General features: G+C 40.8%; 1 long non-coding RNA gene across 3 annotated transcripts; it reads left to right on the forward strand.

The window, feature by feature from the left end:
* Positions 1–1,582: 1,582 nt before the first annotated feature.
* Positions 1,583–4,097, forward strand: LOC143135088 (uncharacterized). 3 transcript variants are annotated; one of them, XR_012988793.1, is made up of 7 exons: positions 1,583–1,774; positions 2,597–2,688; positions 2,802–2,931; positions 3,046–3,111; positions 3,519–3,608; positions 3,729–3,799; positions 3,926–4,097. It is a non-coding gene; the product is annotated as an uncharacterized LOC143135088 (long non-coding RNA). The 3 variants fall into 3 exon arrangements; XR_012988794.1 differs by lacking the exon at positions 1,583–1,774 and adding an exon at positions 1,811–2,284; XR_012988795.1 differs by lacking the exon at positions 1,583–1,774 and adding an exon at positions 2,016–2,034.
* The last annotated feature ends 590 nt before the right edge of the window (positions 4,098–4,687 follow it).

The following is a 4,687-nucleotide window of genomic DNA, read 5'->3' on the forward strand; positions in this document are numbered from 1 at the left end:
GGCTGACTCGCACTCATAACAACCTAACCGGCCCGCCCGGCTGACTCGACTGACCCGGGTAGATAGGCTACTCAAGCAGCTCCATGAGCGTGCATCTGCACGACCTAATTGCATTTTAATATGCTACATCTATACACCAAATCTAATTATGTCTAGGCTACATGCAGAACATTGAATGTTATTTCAGAAGTGAAAGAAATGGCTTTTGTTGTGGAATTGCTTTTCACCTCGAGGAGGAGCTGCTCGCTCTCGCAGATCCACTCATGACAACGTAGCCGGCTGATTCGACTGACTCGTACTCAACGTAGCCTAACCGGCCGGCTGATCCGACTAACCCGGATTGCTACTCAGCCGCTCCAATCTGAGTCCCATGGTCTGTGAGTCTGCAATGTTTCCGGCTCTGCGGGAAGTTAACCAGTTATCTCGGACTGCCTGCTCACTCAGTCGCTTGAGTTGATTTGTGGAGTTGTGGTTGCCTACGAAATTGTTAAATTTTTGGCAGCTACGATGGCTAGGGCTAGGAGGCTATAATGTTGCAAGAGGTTTGTGCGTGGCGCTGTTTATCGTTTTAGATTGAATTGCAGTAGGACTCAACTGATCCGAGTTAATGATACTAGAGACTCGCGACTCATGGGTTAATTTAAAGATACGGGTGAAAGATCCGAGTGAATCACAACTCAAACAGGCTTAATCACGAGGTGGCAGTCTCGCCAGGTCTCACTGATCACTTCCCGGAATGTTTACACGAGTAAGTAACAGGCAACACTTCATATTTCATGAAAGATGTTTATCTCCATTTCTAGAAAAAAAACAGCGATTTTGATGAAAACTAGCCACTGTTTAGCTTGGGATTTCTCAGGAACGGAGGCGTGTAGAAATACACGGTTTGCACGCACTGAGAGCTTAAAGTCTCACCTTTTAATCAAGCTATTGTACGTGTTCATAGCTATAACACAGAATATGCTGTGGCTGTACACAAATCATCAGCAATGGTCTAGATTGCTGGCACTCTAGGACAAAGCTCCCGAAAACAGCTTGGCATTCAATGAGTTAAGGTTGATAACAGCACTTAATGTCAAATTCACAAAGATGTGTTAATTGTTGATACAAACATATTTATGTATACTTACTGTCTTGAAGCAAGCCTGGAGTTAGTTTGTTTTCTGTAAATGAGAGACAAAAGGGAAAAAAAGACATAAAGCACAAATCTCATTCAAATTTCATATAATAGAGTACCGAAGCCATGACGTAGCGTTGCCAAGGCAGCAATTTCACTGGATCTAAACAGATCAATCTAACCATTGAAATCACCATTAGCGGTGGCTTTCTTAATCTATTTCAATAATTTTACAATATTTCTAAGATGTTAGTATTAGGGCTGTCAATCGATTAAAAAAATTAACCTAATTAATTACATACTCTGTGATTAATTAATCTAAATTAATCGCATATATATTTTTTGCTGTGAAAGTATTTTAAATATTTAAATTCTACCCACACAGCAGTAGACTCCTAGGCGGATCCGCCTTCAAGTCGCCAAACCCGCGTGACTGTCGCATTCGTTTTGGTGCCGCACAGAGGATCAGCTCCGCCTCCAGGCGGCTCCGTAAATTCTACTGTCAAACAGCGGGTCCTGAGTGGACCCATGTCGGATCCGCGGGCGCGGACGCGCCTGTACTGTAACGGTTGAACATGACTGTACACCAAGAGCCGAGAAGAGTCATACTAGTGGATATTTTCTTTGCTGGGACACGGTTGCGCTGAACCCTCTCGAGTAAGTGATATTTATTAATATATTGTGACATTCACAATAGCTAAACATTGGCCTTTGTGGTTTTATACTTAAAACTTACTTATCATGTTTATTGATTATAATGACGTTGTTTGATATTAGGACTAACGTTAACGTTAGTGCAGACGTTTGTAATTTTGAGCAACAGGCTAAGTTAACGTTATTGTTAGCTGTGATGCTCATATGAGTCTGTAGCCTATTTGATTTAAAATGGGTTAGCAATTTCGGCAGAATATGTTATGGTAGTGTGATTTAAAAAACACACATTGTTATTTAACGTTAGTCTGGTCTTGTCTGTTTTAATGTGTTGCTGTTGTCCATAGTCCATAGTGCTACTATGCTAGCGGCATACAGCTGCTAGCTAGCATGCTGCTAGGCGCAATTGCATAAGTTATTGCTAATGTCTATTATACATATATATGTTTGAGATCACGTTTGCGATGCAATCCTTGATTAAGCTGATACATTGGCACTGGTATTTCAGTCAATGAAGTCAGTGAAGCACTCGTCTGCTATGAAAGCTACCTAGCTACAACTTTAGCATGTTGACTCACTGATAATGGTTTAGCCCTAGCTTCTAGCTAGCTGTGCATTAACGTTTGCATTTTGCCAAGTTTGGTCTCATACGTAACTTAACTTTAGTGTCCTTCTGCCATCTTTGTAATGAAAGCCTCGGCATTTTAATCACTGTTTAAGTCGGTTCAGACAACTAATGGGTATTGGCGTCTGTTTGTGATTTATTATGCTAACGTAACTTAACTGTATGGAACTTGGTCCCCATCTTCTATTTTGTTTGTTCTGCAGCGTCAACTTTTATCGGCTGGATTCTACCATCTAACGTTACGATTGCCTCTGTTGGGTTCGCTTGATGAAGATACTTTCTGGGTTGTTAAAATGTAATGTGAACACATTCCCGTAGCATTCCAAAATAGACCAGAGATGCTTGTACTATATGTATATTTGGAAATTTTGGGATTGCAATAACCATAATGATATGGTTATTTAACAGCCATCGTTTCGGGGACTCTGATGAGAGTGAAGAAGAGCCAGTAAATGGTGACTTTGCATCTCTGAGGTACCTTCCAACTCGCCTGGTATATCAGTTGAAGCCTCAAACCTAAGCCAATTGCACTGGCAAAGTAAGTAATAATCTCTTAACATTGAAATAACTAAATCATAATATTAATATTAGAGATATGGTTAACATTCTTAGTGCTAAAGACATTCCCCTCTCCTTGTATCTATTCCTCCAGCTCCACCATCTTGCCGAGTGCCAGGCAGCAGAGTCACTACCCCTCAACCTGGAGAAAACTGTTAAGGTAAAGACTGATCTCTGAAATAAAATTGAATACAGTGGCCCCATCTATATTAACACAGCAGTAGTCACTCTATTTCAAATCAACAGATTGCATCTGCATTACCATCTCAGATTTTCTGCATACTTCATACATTACATAAATCTCAGCCAAATATTTTGTCAGTTAAAACATCTGCATTCATGCAATATTGCCTGAAAAGTTCATTCATTATTATCAGATTGTATTGAAACACATTGATTTCAATGTCAATCCATTCATGGAGTTGATATAGATAGTGCATACCAAAATGTTAAAACATACAAATTCATGTCCAGTATGACCAGAGATTTGTTTTTGTTTGCCATTGTTTGGCCCTGTAGCTCTCAGCCTACCATGGTTAACAGATCACAACCATTTCTCTCCCTTAGCACCTCACCATTAGGCAGGACCGCAACACTCTTCACCACCTCAACTCCCTGCACCTGCACCCGCATTTAACATACGGAGAGTTACTCAAGGTAGGGACTGATCTCTGAAATATTAGTGAATAGAAAGGCCCCATGTGTATTATCAATGATGACTACCATTTAATACATTTTTTCCCCCTCTCGCACACCGCCCACCTCACTATGGGCCAGGAACGGCAGTCCCTCCTCAACTCCCTCCACCCCCACACCAGCCCTCAACATGCAGCGAACAGAGGAGCTTTGTAAGACATGTTTCTTTTTAAATTTAATCTCCTTAATACCTATCTCATATATTGTATTGTGTAAGCATACTTGGCTTTGGATGCTACATACCATAAACATAAACAGATCTGTCTGTTTGATTACAGGTGCTGTGAGGAAAAACATGGTGACACGGTCAGCCACGGACACTGAGGTCACCAAGCACGCAATTAGGTGTTTCAACTGGCGGTGGATCGGGCAACGAGGAGACGTGTTCCGCCTCCATCCACACAAATGGAGTAATAGGAGAAATAAGCATTAAACAATCTTTTTATTGAACTTCTTGTCATTCACCAGTTATTCATTTTCTGATATTTTAGATGTGCATAGCACAGCATTTCATTGAAGTTGTAGCCTATTAGATAAAATATTTCATGTCTGCACTGACCTAGGCTGATAAAGCACTAAATTAGGTTTTGACCTCAAAATTCATGTAGAGTAGCCTAGGCAACATAGGCTACTTAACAAAAACAGAATAGCTTATAACCTGTAACTTTCCATAAATGTCCATTTTATATTTCCATTGAGTAGTGATCACGTTTGTACAGTAAATTGATGTCTTGACTTAAACCTTTTCTGTTAGGTTTATTGACAGTATTGTTAAGTTAAAAATACGAGGCGATGCTAATCGTAGGCCTATCTTGCTGTAGTAGCCTAGGCTAGGCCTAGTGATAGTTTACTTTTATCCTATAGTTTATCCTATTTAATCCTACAGCAAGAACAGAAGGAATTTTGAAAATGAGATAAACGGGTCCGAAACGGACCCGGGCCAGATGAGCCTTTATGAGTCCGTTGCGGGTCCGCGGCGGATGTATGTATCAATTTGCGGGTCCCAAACGGCAGTGATGTAGTACTCGAGTCCGGTCTCG

Source organism: Alosa pseudoharengus, unplaced genomic scaffold, assembly GCF_046254945.1.
Source record: "Alosa pseudoharengus isolate Yale_2024_CS ecotype anadromous, Long Island Sound unplaced genomic scaffold, YU_APseudo_1.1 YU_APseudo_1.1_scf_2, whole genome shotgun sequence".
NCBI classification, from domain to species: Eukaryota; Metazoa; Chordata; class Actinopteri; order Clupeiformes; family Clupeidae; genus Alosa; species Alosa pseudoharengus.